General features: G+C 45.7%; 1 long non-coding RNA gene and 1 pseudogene across 1 annotated transcript in view; one reads left to right on the top strand and one right to left on the bottom strand.

Moving 5' to 3' along the window:
- Positions 1-12,075, bottom strand: part of LOC122037606 — a 55,849-nt gene extending 43,774 nt beyond the window's left edge. The window contains exon 1 of the long non-coding RNA XR_006127679.1: positions 11,818-12,075. This is a non-coding gene — a long non-coding RNA (uncharacterized LOC122037606). The remainder of the gene's footprint in view (positions 1-11,817) is intronic.
- Positions 8,921-10,353, top strand: LOC122037604 (annotated as a pseudogene).
- Positions 12,076-15,750: the final 3,675 nt, after the last annotated feature.

The following is a 15,750-nucleotide window of genomic DNA, read 5'->3' as shown; positions in this document are numbered from 1 at the left end:
ACATGACCATGGACAACACATGAGTGTACTTAGCGCTAAGTTTTCTTTTCGCAAAAAACCTACCGCTTGTGTGACCGAAAAAGGGGTGTTACAACACTTTGACTGCAGCGAAGATAACCACTATCTTTTTAGCAGATCCCGGGAGCTATTTGCGGGTATATCCCAGCAGGCGGGTCACGATCTGGCCTTGTTCTTAACCAAGGTACCCATGGTGACGTCTAGGGCGAGTACTGTTAAACGGTTAATCCTTACCTTGCCAAGGTGCTGATATAACGCTCAACCAAAAGTTCTAGCACGCTCTTTGTTTCTCAGATGCGGGTTCCACGGGGAAACCCAAGCAGGATATACGCTCGCTAGAAAAAAGAGAGACATTATGCACCGGATATATATATATATATTTGCCTCGATGGCAGGTGGGGATCAAGTTTACGCGGAAGCGAAGGTCTCACTTTTTTAAGTTAAAGACCCTAATCAATTCTTTGGTACTTTTGGTAGGACAACAAAAGAGAAATCCAAAGCTGGCACTCCGGGGAAAACACGAACCACACTAAGTACATCTCGAAGATTCCTAGAGATGTATGGTGCCTGAAACGACACCAACAACACTAATCAACTAATTAGGCCACTATGGTGCATAACTTATGGACTTCTAAGAGTGCGATGATGATCAATCGCAATAAAACGCTCTTAGGAGCGTTCAGTAACAGTACAAACTCATGCGAACAAGTACTCACTAGGGACACATACGCCAGGACAAGATGAAGATGCCCCGGCACTTAAAAGTGCCCGAAGAAGAAAATCGCTGTAGTGCGTCGGGCAAACGGGAACAATGCATCCTCTGGACCAGCGTCCTCATTCCTAAGAGATCAAACTAGTGACAAAAGCTCGCACTGGTCTTCGTGCACTAACACAAGAAGGCAACGATTGAATCCGCTTCCCAATTATTGCTGCGCCCAAAACTGAAACATGCGTTCTGAGGGACAGAACTATAACACAATAAACATATAATGTCCCCAAAACTCAAATAGATAGCTAGGGCTCGGACACAAAGAGAAAGGTCCTGAGGCATAGGGCTATGTCAGTCTAGATGTCCTAAATTGTTATTGCGGATCATCCCCCAGGGAGGGTAACCAAGCCACAGAGAGACCTTGCGGGACAAGCGACATCGACCTAGCTGAGGGACGAAAAAGAGTGCTCGAGCGAATGCGAGAGGGACGTAGGGGCGACGTGGTAAAATATCTGATAAAAGAAAAGCAGATACTTGATGCTTCACACATGAAAATAGAACGGGTCCCGAACTCTTAGAATGAGTCCCGAACGAGAGACCATGAACTCAGTCTACAGGGCAAGGGCTGCTGCGAGTTTCCCTTTCGTCTACAGGGCAAGGGCTGCTGCGAGTTTCCCTTTCTTTCTTTTTCCTGTAGTGGAAGTAGCAGACGACTAGTTCAGACTTAGCTTTTTTGCTGTTAGCAAGATGCAGCTATTGAAAAGACTCTCTCACACGTTCTTGAGCTCCTTTTCGTGGTTACCACTACCCGAATGAACTACCTTAGCTTAGCGCCCTAGCTAGATGAAAGGAAGATGACAACCCCATGGGAGCCCACGGCACGGAGTGGTGGAAAATCGGGGTCTGTCACATCAGAGACGAATGAAGACTGTCAAACTCTAGTGATAGGTGAAGGGAGCTTACTCCGCTCTCGTGATAGGTGAAGGGAGCTTACTCCGCTGCCGCTCTTTGTGGTTTAGGTTTTGTAGGAGTATGGCTTAAGGTAGTCCCTGACTCTCGTTCTTCCCATAGAAAGCTTGACTTGGCTATTGAAATCAGCAGCAGATGTTGTTATCCAGAATGAAAAAGAATCTGTTATGGGATCCATTTATAATATAAGGGAATAAGGGATTCTTTCTCCGCCTCAACAAGTCAGAACATCTTTTCTCGAAAGGAAGCGAGAGCAACGAGTGAAACGACGTGGAGATGCCAGGATTTGGATGAATAGCTAGTGCTATCTATTAGCTAGTGCTATCTATTGAGAGGCTTATGTCTTCCAGTCTTCGCAGCTTTACTAGAGGCGAGCATCCCGCTTTCTCGAGCGGCTTTAAGACGAAAGGAGAACTCATAGATCGGAAGCTTTCCCACGTCGCCCCGGCAACAGTCGTGAATGGCTTTGGTTTGGGCCATGAAACCATTATCACTCGTTCGTCGCTTTGCTCGTACCTTACTTGAGAGCCATCTTCTTCGAAAGACTGTCTTCCTTCCCTTGTGCTTCTTTAGCGCATCATTAACTATTGAGTCTCTTCTACGCATTGTGCCAATAGCTTCCGGGAGGGAAAGACTAGAGCAACCGGAACATATTACACCAAAGAGCCGGAATGGACTTCCTCAAGCAAAGAGTGGAGGGTGATTAAGAGTCGTACGGGACAGAACTGGATGCCCGGGGCGACGTCGAGTCTGATAGTTAACATGAATTCTTTCCACTCCTTAGGTTTAGTACTTATAGGAATGAACCATGAACTCATTAATAAGGGCACCTACTTACTAGAACTATATGAGATTTGTATTTACTTGACTTGATATATGAGATTTGTATTGTATTCTTTCCGGTCGAGACGTCCACTCAGCTGTACTTTTATAAGTTAAGTCTTCCTTTCTCTTCTTTCCGGTCGAGACGTCAACTACAGAATCTCTTTTCCTCTCGTTCCTCGTACGCAGCAGTGAGCCGCGTCTAACTCACTCGCTCCTCCCCTTTCCCCATCTGACTTCTACTATCTCCCCTTTGGGTCTCCACTTGTTCGTCGTTTAACTCGGACCTTTTCTTTCTCTCCGTATAACCGTATAATGAAAGGAAAAGAAAAGACAGGGACGAACTCTACCTATTACTAGGAGTACGCGTTTGGGACTCATTTTTGAAGACGTGATAGGCTCGACCAGCGTACGAGGATCAAATCTTCCTGTAGCTCACCCGCCGCTAAAGAGTTTGAGTCTCCGACTCTTAAAGGGGAGGTCCGAGTTACGGCTTCGCACCTTCTTTCTTTGGAGCTCGACCGGAAGTACTTGTTCTCCTTTTGGACTATATACTATAGAAAGCTGCTACCACCCTATCCTATATAAATTAGTAAGAGGGACGGTAGAGGGCCATCCATGAACTACTCTTGCAGCGATAGCGACGTGGTTTCATTCAAAGAATTAACTCTTCCTTCGGGCTCATAACCTTATATTTTTTCCCCCCTTTTTACCATTAGCAAGAACTTGTTTCAGTTGCTTATCATAAGGAATTCGGACAACTGCTTCAAATACAGTATCAGGGAGCACAGCTTGCGGAACTTCCTTGCTGCAAACGACCTCTTGCTGCAAAGCGACGAACGAGTGAGTTAGACGTAGTGTAGTCATGAACTCGTACATTATTCTTATCTCGTTCGGGTTAGGGACTCATCTTATTTGAAAGTGAAAGCGGGTAGCCTTCCGAATGGCGCCTTTCCCTCTTTTCCCCTAACCTAAGATTAAGATCGAGAATCCGGTGCCGTCCGGCGAACTCAACTCTCTTTGCATTCACTCTAACCATTCATTCTTTCTCTTGGAATGAACTCGTACATTAGCATTAGAACTCGTTCGTCGAATACTTTCTCACTCGCCCGTCGCATTCTCTCTAACCTATTACTTCCGGTCTGGGGATCCTTTCTTTCTTAAGGTGCGAGGTGCGGAGCCTCTCCTGTCCTCTACTGGGAACCCACTTCTTTATATAAAGAAAATATAAAGAAATCCCGTATTGAGCCAGATAAAGAAATAAGAAATCCCGTACGAGCCGGGCATCCGATATTTGAATTGGAGCGGAGCGAACGGCACCGGATTCCACTCTAAAAGCAAGCATAGGGTATGACTGATAAGGAATAGGCTCAAAAAGCAGCTATGGGAATGAAAGGAGTGGAACCAACTTACTCGGTCGGGACTCTTGCTCACAAAGAGCTTGAGTGCAACTTATAATTAACTTCAGGAATGAACGAACTTATAACTTATATTTTATAACTTATATTTTAATTAATAATGAACTTCAGGAATGAACGTGCTACGCCTCTCTTTCTTAAGGAACGCGACGCGGAGGGAAGACAGCGAACTAAACTAATAACTAAATAACTAATAAGATTTCGGTTTCGGGAAGATGGGGTAGAGTGAATGTCGCCATTCACGACTCTTCTGTTCCCGGGAAGCTAGCGACGTGAGTTAGACGGGTCTAGGTGAAAGACCATTCAGATTAAAGACAAGAAGGGTTGGGAAAGGGGTTCAAGTGATTTAAGCTTAAGCTAGAGCTACTGACATTCTAATTCCAACATATGCATAAGACTAACTGGAAAGAGAAGAGGCTGCTACGGAAGGAGAAAAGCAACTCCCATTCAAGGACAACAACAGCAGCGGAGGACTCGTACGTCATTAATTGTGTATATGGTGCCCGGGTCAACTTTTCCCGCAGGTTTGATAGTATAAGATGTTCCCTATGCGAATGTTAGCGTGAGCTCTCTGCCTGAATCTCTCTAATGTGATTTTTCTGGTCAACTCACCAATAGGGATAGGAGGGACCGAAGGGCAACCGAGGAACCGAACCGCTGACAAGGAAAGCGACCGGACAACCGAGAAGGCGCTTCCGAGCCGGGCACTGAACCGAACCGGGAACTGAAAGAGACCGGGCACTCAAAGTCAAAGGGCTTCTCCTCACAACCGAACCGATCAACCGAACCGCTGACAGGGCACTTCAAACTCATTATAGTACGGCACCCCGACCGGAGGGATTTGAGCTAACCTAAGCGGTCCGAGGAGTCGTCTGTAGCTGCTGTTTGAGTGGAGATTAAGATAGGCCTTCTGGTATGTTCCCGTAGCTTAAGTAGCTTCAATAGTTCAGTAGTAGGCAATCCTTCCTCAACTCTTCCGCTTCTAAGTAGCTTCTCTTAATAAGAATCACAGTGAGGTACTTTCTATATATTCCCTATAAGTTCAGTTGCTGGTACCCTTTATTTCAAGGGAGAGTCTTTGAAGTGAGATTCGAATTTGAGGTGTACGCGGAAGAAATTCCGGAGAGTCCCGACTGAACACTTTGCCAATCGTACAGAGGGTATGTAATAGCTCGCTTTAAAGTAAGGGAGAGGGAGACACACCACATTAAAAATGCCTCCCATCCGGTCGGGGTGCACCTAGGGTGGAGCTACAGAAAGGGCTTCCGGACAAGGGATCGGGCAAGGGAAAGAGCCGAGCACAGAAGGGAACAACCAGACCGGGAACAGAAAGGGACCGGGCATCAAGGGAATGAAAAGAGAAATTGGCATATGCTCCTAAAGCAGCAGCCGGCGCGTCATTCTCATTCGCACCTTCAGTTTTCTTCAAGGAGTTTGATCCGAGTCCTAAGCTGCTCCCGAGTCTGTTGCAAGAAATCCTCTTTCCTCGGACGTAGCCCCTTAAACAGGGGTTCCCTCAAGCAAAGAAGAAATCTGTGATTCGGAAAAGCAAATTCCTTGATCCGGGAAAGCGGTTAGACTCAGTCTCATAGTCATAGTAGAGGAAAAAGATGAAATCGCTCTCATTCACTCGCCCTTAAGAAAGGGGCTTCCCTTAACGCACCTACTTTCCTTCTCCTATTGCAACTGCTCTTGCTTCCTTTTATCTCACAACCCCTGAAAAGAGGGCATTCGATGCTTCTTCTTTTTGTCCTTCGACACCTTTTTCATGTGAAATCGGAATTCCTCAAGCCCAACTTACATAATCAAAGGGGGCCTTCTTCAAATGGCTTCCCACTGAGACGGGGTCAACGTGCATTTCCTTATGTAAAAAAGAGGTGGACGTCGCTGTCGCTCGTACCTCGTCTCTGTACCCTGCCGTAGAGGATGGGCCTTCAAGCGTACAATTAAGAAAGATTGGATTAAGCTTAGTCGCAGCTCACGCCTCTCAAACTCGCTTTCCCCTTATAGAGGCTTACCTTTTTTATCCAACTAGATGGCTGGTAAGGGCTTATGCAATTGGATGGCCTGGAACAGGATTCTATTCTTACAGGCTTGGAACTGAATATATCCCACGTGCTGTAAGGGAACTGAGACTCGCAGGAAAAGAGTGGCCACGCGAATATACTCAATTTATATTGAAATAGAATTTGTTTGAGATTGGATAGCTTGCAACCTCATTTATGCAAGACGAAAGAGCTACCTATTCTATAGGCTGGCAACGTTACTGATAACCGCAGAACGAGCAATGAAAAGAAAGACCTAGCCCAGCTTCAGACTGTGAGTTTCAACCAAATGGACAAGTTCTCGTTAACCGAGAAGTTAATAAGGCGTTAAGGTAGCATAGGCAGAAAGGGCTTATTATAGCTCTACGGGGAATCCCTCAATCTCAAAAAAGACGGCTAGCTAGCTACTTCGAACCACTAGGAACCAACAACAGACTACGCAATGAGTGCCCTCACTAGATAGACGTCTTTGTGAGTGCTCGCCTATAGACTACTTTCTGCCCTGCCTGCCACCCGAAGCGATATGCTTTTTGTTGTTCGGAACTCGAGATTGATTTCAGGGGTACTCACTCAATAGCTCAGCTCAGCCCCGTTATTGAGTTCCATGTAATTCTGGCTGGCGCTACGAGGAAGGCTATGGGCGCTATATCGATCGCCCTGGGCAATTGATCATGATCTGCACTCCACTCATTCTTCCAGGGATGAAAGAGTCTGATAGAACCAGGGGCTGGCGCACGAACGACAACTCCACATCTGATATCGGCCTCCACTGCACACTCGTTGACATAAAGCTACGTCGGTCGCTAGCTAGGCAAGCTCTGCTCTACACGTGCCCTTTCCTTTAGCTAACTAACGCTACGTGCTACATATAGCTGAGTAAACTCCTGATCTGATAGTCGAGCATGTAAACATCAACCTACAGATTACGCAATAGCGCGAGCCCCTCCTCTGGTGGAACCGCCTGATTGGGCTACACTTCCCGATTCAAGAAGGCCTAAGCCCTGTACATAGGCTGGCTTGAATAGCTAGGGAATAGGGCGATCAGTGAGACCTGTCCGAAGATTGATGAACGGCACATTCGGGTTTCTAGCTCGACCTCGCAAACAACCCCTAATGGGAAACCTTTCCTCACGTACGTATCGAGAACCCTGGGTAAAGGGAGGAAGTCCTCATGTAGTGCGAGAGACCCGGTCGATCCCGATGCCATATGCGTCAGACACCCGATCACCTCGATCCCGATCCGCAACTGAGGGTCGAGTTCGAACCACACTCCCGATCACCAATGGAGGGTCGATAAGAGTCCATCTTCAATTGCCTTGATTGCGCCTATCACTCAGTTAATTCACTCAAAGAACCGATGGAGAACTACTGCAGCAATAGGAAGGGACTGGCAGACGCAAGGCCGGCTGCTGCTCTGGTTCGGGGCTAGGACTAGTGGGGGTCCCCTTCCTCGTCTTATATCAATTAGTTTAGTGCCGAACGCGAACCGTACGCTGCTGTGAGCTCAGACTACGACTACAATATGCGAAGCCAGCTGCAAAGACCTCCTTTCTCTTCCCGGCATATTCAAGCGATTATTGAAGAGTCCCGCTTCCTTTGAGTTCTCACTCAAATCCTCTCTTTTTCACTTCTGGTGCAATAAGGTATAGCTATATGAAGAGATTAAACTATCAAAGCAACCCCTCTATCGCACATTCTCTGCTTTGACTGTCGGGAATGGAGAAAGAGGCGGCTATTTAATGAATCTCTTGCGAAGCCGGAAAGGTGTGCCCGGCCGGTGAACCCGAGGCGGTAGGATAGACTAATGCGATAGTGAAGACGGGCTATTCATAAGCTAGAGTCGTTCATGGTTTAATAAAGGAAGCTTTCTGTCAGGGACCATGGAGCACCTAGCGGTCGAGCACTCCTTCTCTCTCGTCCCTTTCTGAAGACGGCAGCTCATACCATCCAAGAAGAGCGGAGGATCAAAGAAAGGTCGAAGAAGCGGCCGACAGTGAAAGTGAGGGCTGGGATTAAGGGAAGACGAGAAGGCAACCATTGAACTCATACTTGAGAACAATAAGGAGAGTGGAGTGCGGGGCTAGCCGCCACTACCGGAACTCAGGGACAGCCAAGCGATGCCATACGGAATTCCAAGACTATGGAATGAGAACTCGAAGGGCTTCGGAAGAAAGAGCGTAAGAAGCGACCGCATATGAGCGCTTTCCCTCTCTTCTTTCTGTCCTTCCTTATACGCGAACAAGACTCTAAATAGAAGGACGTACGGGAGCTAATCTCCCAATCCTTTTCATAGTCGTTCCCCTTCTTAGCATTATGTAGTCAAGGCCTATAGTATACTTCTAATCATTCCCCACGTAAGGGTCGAGCGACTTTTGTCCTGTGGGTCGGTTATGAAAAGTGCCTGAAACCCCCTATTCATTGCGCCCCGAAGGGCTGGGCTTCTTATAATTAACGTTCTATCGTACCTCTTCTTTCCCCACCGTACCTTTGAGCCAAGGAAGGGATTTGGCTGACTCAGTCGGCTCCTTAGCAACGTACGAGTAAGTAGCAGCCCGCTATTCCGAGAAAAGGTTATATAGAGGGTGAAAGCACGGCACTCAGTGCTCGTACTTACTTGGACTTGTGCGATGTAGTGCGATCTGGTACATCATTCAATAAAAGAGCAGATGGCAACTACTACCGAACCATAGATTCATGGCTTCAAATAGAGCAGCCGTCGGTGAGTCAGGTTCGGAGAAGAATGGCAAAGCACTCGTACGGAGCGAGGGCCGCTGCAACGGACACAAAGCACTCGGGAGGCCTTCCTCTCCTGCTGGTCGAGGAAGAACCACTCCACCGCACGCGCTTTCGCTTTCCTCTCGCCCGCACCAACTCATACTAATCAGAAGTATGTACCGAATTCAATGAAGAAGAGGAGAAGCCAAGAAGAGAACGGAAGAGCGACGGTCCCCCTCGCTCGATAATCAGAGTCTGACGACGGGCTTAGTCTTCAGTCTTTCCTTTGCCACTTGTTCAACTTCTCTCTTTCGGCGGGCCTTGGAGGAAGTGGGAATTCGCGGATCCGAGCTCGTCAGGCTTTGAAAGGAAAGGAGGGAGACTGATGATAGATTGAATCTACGGACTCGTGCTAACTCATTGGCACATTTTCGACATATTGAACTTCTTATATATAGAAAGAAGAATCAATCCTACCCTCCTGCGCTTTCCACACTCAACCTAGGGCCTCAGAGTACGGCGCCGAACAAAGAGGAAGGCAAATGGGTATTAATGTGACTTGTGCTTGTGAAGTACAACATATATTAGGACAAATTAGAGTGAGAGCAGTGCAAGGGATGGGGAATGGAAGTGATTGATATGGGAGCTCGCGTTCCAGTCGGCAGAGCAAGACTCGGACGAATGGGAGCCTCTTGATAATTGGATATACTAGCACAACATCTCCTATTCATAGACCCGCACCAGCCTTTATAGACAAACAATCTTTTCAAGAGGAATGAAAGTAGTGTTTAGCTCCTTATCGCCGTGGAGGAAAAAGAGGACTATTTGGGGGAGTAGGTAAAACAGTACTCATCATGGAATTGATGAACAACATTGCCAAAGCTCTAGGAGGCGTATCTGTATTTTCTTTTGCGGAGTAGGCGAACGTACTCGTGAAGTAAATGATCTTTACGAAAGAATCCGGAGTCTTCAATAAATCTTGCATCTAGTTTTTTGTCAAATGAATGAACCGCCGGGAGCTCGTATGAGAGTTGGTTTGACTGCACTAACCATGGCGGAATATTTCCGGGATGTTAATGAGCAAAACGTACTTCTATTCATCGACAATCTCGTTTCGTCCAAGCGGGATCAGACCGCCTTATTGGGGAGAATGCCTTCTGCAGTGGGTTCCTACCCTTAGTACAGAAATGGGTTCTTTGCAAGAAAGAATGACTTCTACCAGATCCAGAACTTCGATACAAGCCCTTGTATTTATGTACCCGCGGACGATTTGACCGACCCTGCTCCTACCACGACATTTGAACATTTAGATGCAACTACCGTACTATCAAGAGGGTTTTCTGCCCAAGGTCTTTATCCAGCACCTTTCGATTCAACGTCAACTATGTTAGAACCTCGAATCGTTGGTAGTAAGGAAGAGGAGGCAAGGGATTGCTTTCTTATATTATAATATTTCTATTACGAAACTGCGATCAGAGTGAAGTTCACAACGTGACAAAGAACTTAAGGACATTTTCATTATAGCGGTTGGAAAAGAACTTCAGGACATTCTAATTATAGCTATAGCGATAGCGATAGCGGTTGGACGAATTATCCGAAGAAGATCGTTTAAGAGATCTTTGCCAGAGCACGCTTGAGCCTTTCTTATCACAACCCTTCTTCGTGGCAGAAGTTTCTTATCACAACCCTTCTTCGTGGCAGAAGTGTTTACTGGGGAACCTAACCAGGAAAATCAAATATGTTGGTCTTGCAGAAAGAATTAGGGGGATGATCCTTTCCGGAGAATTAGACAGTCTTCCCGAGCAAGCCTTTTATTTGGTGGGTAAGGTAAGATCGATGAAGCTACCGCGAAAGCTATGAGGAGTTGAAGAAATTCAAAATAATCCTAGTGTACTGACCATTCAGAATCAGAAGTGAAAGAAAGAGATCTGTAGTGGGCAAATTGGCGTATTACCAACCCCCATTGCCACGGCTGTAGATATAGGTGAGAAGTAGGAAAGACCTTAACAAGGACCAATGGTTAACGGTGGCTCTGATGGGTCTTTTTGCTATAAGTTATAATAAGAAAAGAACCATTTTAGGAGCAGAAATAAGTACTGACATTGATCCGCCTCCTCTTTCAATAGCTGAAGCTAATTTGAGTGGAGCTGAGGAGACTTATGAAGCTCATCTAGCTCTCAGACGAGCTAGGGCACGAGTGGACTCTTTCCTACTAGTTAAGTAATCATGCATTACGATAGGAACTCCTAATTCTCTGGCAAACCCTTTCGTAGGTTCACGTCTACTACTAATACTTAACTCACTCGTCACTCTCGCTCATTCATTTGAATTCGCTCTTCACACTTTCGTTCCTCGTCGTGTCCTTTCTTTATATGGAAATCAGGGGCCAAGGAGCACTCGTACTGATGAGAGACTCCACTAACAATTGTGCTTCATTAGCCTCTTCGCGTACCAATTTCAGTATTTTTAAATAAAACGAACTAAAGTGAATAATTAATATCTTCTCAAGGTGGGGAAAAGAACTTGCTAATTCCCCTTTTTTTTTAAGGGAAGTTTCCTCTCTCTCTAACAATGATCTCTATCTAGCATTCGCTCGATCCCACGTCGACGTCGCTACCCGTCGTTGCCTCGGGCCTTTATTTCTATCCCTTCGTCCCTTAGAATGAAGAAAATTCAAGTCTTGCGAGGGGAAGTTTCCTCTCCGCGTCGTTATCACTCGCGGATTATATTCTATTCTCGTCTCGGTCGATCCCTCCCTTTCTTGAAAGCAATCTCCCTCCTGTTGATTTCAACAAAGAAAATAGACAGAATCTTATACCTTGAGGCAGATATAGTTTAATGATCCCGTACGAGAGGCATTTCCTCTTTAATAAGCGCTTGAATGCTTTCCTTTTCCTAATCCTAATTGGAAGGGATTGATTTAAATTTGAGCTCTTTTCGCCCCCATCAGTATAGTTGACATCAGCAGTCTTTTTTGCGTTCATGGATTCAAAACGTATACTGATCTTACCCTTCCCTAACGTCTTTTTTCAGCTCTTCGCCCCACAGCAACAGTCGTAAATGGCTCAACGGCCATTTACTCTTACCTTTACAGTCGAGCATATCCGGGTCTACAATCGACCAAAAGTAATGATGGTATTGCGCTGGCTATATTCTCCTTTTGTCGCCCAAAGCAACACCCAAAAAACCATCAGCAGTATTTTATGGCTTTAGGCCATTTACTCTTACCTTATCAGTCGAGTTCTATCCTTACGTCTACAATCGACCTATCGGTCGCTGGCTCAACTACTCTTTTAGTCGCCCCTCTCCTTTCAGTCGAGCTCTATCTGTCGATACCCTCTCGCATAATATTCGCTCGAGCCCTATCCTTTCGGATATCCTTCCCTTTCGTTCAGCTCTTCGCCCCTTGAATTGAGTTGAGTATTCGATTTCGTTTGTCGATTGCTTTGATCAGTCTTTGTCGATTTAGAGATTTCAGAACCTCTTGAGTTCAGTAACCTCAAGAGTTAAGCTTCAAACCCGTCCTTGGTTGTGCTTGTGGTTTAGTAGTCTAATTGAATTTCAAGAAAGATCGTATAGAAATATGTTCCAAGCAGCTTGGCAGTTGTATCAGTCAGGATTCAAGGATTCCTGCATTAGGTCTACCCTTCATGGTTCCCATTTGGATTCAAGGATTGATGGCTTGGCTTGAGTAACCTAGCCGTACGTGCTCAATTAGAGAATGAAAGGATTGATGGTTGCGTTGAGTAACCTATAGCCGTACGTGCTCAATTAGAATGAAAGGATTTATGTCAAGGATTGATGGCATCAGGTGCGGTTGGGTCGGGTGCAGTACACCAGTAAATGGCATACCATGAAGTGAAGGGTTCGCTTTGAGTATTCGAGGATTTCAGTATTTGAGTTGAGGGTTGTCGATTGAGAGATTGAATTTCCTTACCAAAGATGAGTAACCTCAAGAGTTGAGTAACAAATATTGTATGGTTACCCTTTTCAATTGAGTTCAGTATTGACCTTTAGGTATGAAAGGATTATGGTAGTTCTAGATTGATAGATTGAATTGCATATAGAAAGATCAGGGAAGTTGATAGTATTCAAGGATTCAAGGATTGAAGGTTGTTCAGTAGATTCGTAACCTCTATTCTTCAGTATAGAAGGATCTCTTTCTCTAGATTGATAGTCCTTTCCTTATTTGAGTAACCCTGCAGAGGAAGGTCGGAGCACTCGTATCCTTTTATCGTGCTTAGGCTCTATCTGCCTACTCTTCTCTTGCTTGCTCAGTTCTCATATCTCTTGCCGTGCCCACACGCATCGTCGAGTATAGGCCACCCTGGCTTTGATTCCTTAGGTGCTACGTGAACTCCCCACCCAAGCAGCTTCAGATCGCCCACGAAGGTTTTCTCTTTTGAAGCCCCTGAGCTAGTTTCAATTGAAAAGAGTATCTGGACTGGAGAAGGCTGCTACATACTTTTCATTTCTCTTAGAACGAGGGGTGACACTTTCATTAAGTATAGAGGGGTTTGATTTTCGTATTGCTTCAATTCAGTTGATAGGCGAGATTATATTTCAGTAGATGTGAGTGATTTCAGTCGGTCGATGTGAGTGCATTGTATTTCAGTCGATGTGAGTGCATTGTATTTCTATTTCAGGGTTTGTTGATTCGGTCTGACCCTTTCATTGATTATCGTATTGTATTTTCTGTTTAGCATTAATCCCTCCTAGGGGGGGCTCTCATGCTCTCCGTCCCTCATGCCACCCTGAAACTTGGGGGTTCTAGGGTGGCTGGGGACAGGGGGCTGGAAGCCCACGGGGGGGATAATGACATGAGAATCCATGGAGATCACTATGTTCCATCCTCGCTTCGGGGTCACCCACTAGGATTTACTTATATGAATTTTAGGGAACTTATATTATATACAGGGCGAACTTATATTTAGTTTATAGGCAACCTTCCTTGAGCTCTAGACTCACGTCGGGGTCACCGACTAGGCAACCCCTCGTTCAAATAGATATCTTTTAATCAGGACATATGCGTGGTAAAAGAAAGGACAGAAACTAAGAAAGATGCCCGGAGAATCGATAAAGACATACGCAAGGAAAGCGATAAAGACATACGCAAGGAAAGAAAGAAAAATGCCAGCTGCAAAGAAACACAGATGACAGGAGAATCGAGAAAGACATAGCGCGGGGAGAGAAACCCAAGAACACTAAATCAGGAGTCAAAATTCAGTAGCAGATACACAGGGAAATGATTGGATGAAGAGTTGAATGATGGCATGGCGCTTGGCATTTAGAGTTGCGGTTGCGGTTGGGACATTCGGGTTGGGTTGGACCTTGAGGGTGGCGCATGGCTTGACCACTGATAGATAGCATGGGGGGCGGTTGGGACTTGAGGGTACAGAAAGAGAGCTAAATGCAAGGAATAGAGTAGCATGATGCCATGGGGCTTCGGTAGGGCCATTCGGGTTGCGGTTGGGGCTTCCCTTGGGGTTGGGCATTCAAGGATTGGGGAGTACAGGATTGGGGAGTACAGTAAGTAGTATAACCCAACGGGTGAGTTTTCTCTTCCAGGATTCAGGGCATTCGGTATTCGAGGATTGAGTGAGGGGATTCGGGGTCTGTAGTTTCTGGTTGTGCCCTCTAAAATGAATATAAATAAGTTCCGGCAGGGTCCTCTGACTTTTATCAATTGTAGGTTGATGTACCATCACCGGGAATTGGGGGATTCCTGGATTCCATTATTAGGGTATACCTGTATTGGGACACCCAGACGGCTTAGTTTAGGATTACAGGATTGATGGCAAGGTACAGAAACCCAACAAAGAAAGATGACAGGAAATCGAGTACAGAAAGAGAGCCAAATGACAGGTACAGCCAGGGAACGACAGATGACAGCAACGGAAGACCAGAGGAAGGAAAGGAGTGATAACGACGGGGAAAGATTAGGCACCAGAAGAGGAGGAGTGAATGGAATAGGAGTCAATGGAAGGTAGAGAATTGAATGATGGTGCTTGGGTAGTTTTGAATAGGGCAGCATTGGCATTTCGAGTTGGGGTTCAAAAGAGATTCGTATTTAAGTATAGAGGAAGAGATCAGTACTACTGTTTAGCTTTCGAGGACTTGATAGTCGAGTATAGGTATAGGTATAGGTATTTGATTTCGTTAAGTATTTAAACATCCTCAGAGGAAGGAAAGGAGTGGGGCGAACGACAGAGCGCAATGCAAGGAGAATCGAGTACCGAAACAGAACGCCTAAAATTAATATAAGTTTGGCACGGAAATCGAGTACCGAAACAAAGAAACAACTCAACGGAAGGAATGCAAGAAAGGCTATTACTATAGGTGAGCCGATAGGCGATTGGAAGCAGAGCAAGGAATGCAAGAAAGGGAAGGAGTCAACTGCAGACCCGATCGTTCAAACAACCGGAAAGTGCAGGATAGCTGGTTGTCTTGAGTCCCCTCTTTAGTATTATTGCTGGTTGTGTTTGTTGAGTCCGCTCTTGAGTATGGTCACCCTTCAATTGAGTTGGAGAGGGGTAAACCGTCGAATTGAATTTAGTTTCTTAAGGTAGGCTATTGCTAGAAATTCATTGCTATAGAACGCCCATATGCTACCAGAGGGGATGAGGGAGGGGGAAGTAGCCTAGTGCAATAGCGGGAGATGATTACGTGGGGTGGAATTCAAAAAAAACACGTAGAAAGATCTGCCCAACAACTTACTAAATTAAGGATAGAGCGATAGCGACGTGTGACTAAATCCGGCCCCCTGTATATATATTTGGCGATAGCGACGTCTGACTAAATCCAGGGCGAATATATGCCTATAAGGATCGGCTTATAGCTGATCAGCCACCTCTTTTCCTTCTGCCCCCTAAAATCAATATAAATTCCGAAAACAACGTTCGACTTGCATGTCTTAAGCATGGCGCTAGCAAATTGAGACTGATTTTTTTTTGAGGCTGAGCCTACTTATGTTTTTTTTTAGGCCGAAAACAACCTTCGACTTGCTAGTGTTAAGCATTGAGCATCTGATTCTCTTGATCTGGATTAGCGTTCA

Source organism: Zingiber officinale, unplaced genomic scaffold (assembly GCF_018446385.1).
Source record: "Zingiber officinale cultivar Zhangliang unplaced genomic scaffold, Zo_v1.1 ctg68, whole genome shotgun sequence".
Lineage (NCBI taxonomy): Eukaryota > Viridiplantae > Streptophyta > Magnoliopsida > Zingiberales > Zingiberaceae > Zingiber > Zingiber officinale.
This window is presented reverse-complemented; position numbering and strand designations above follow the sequence as displayed.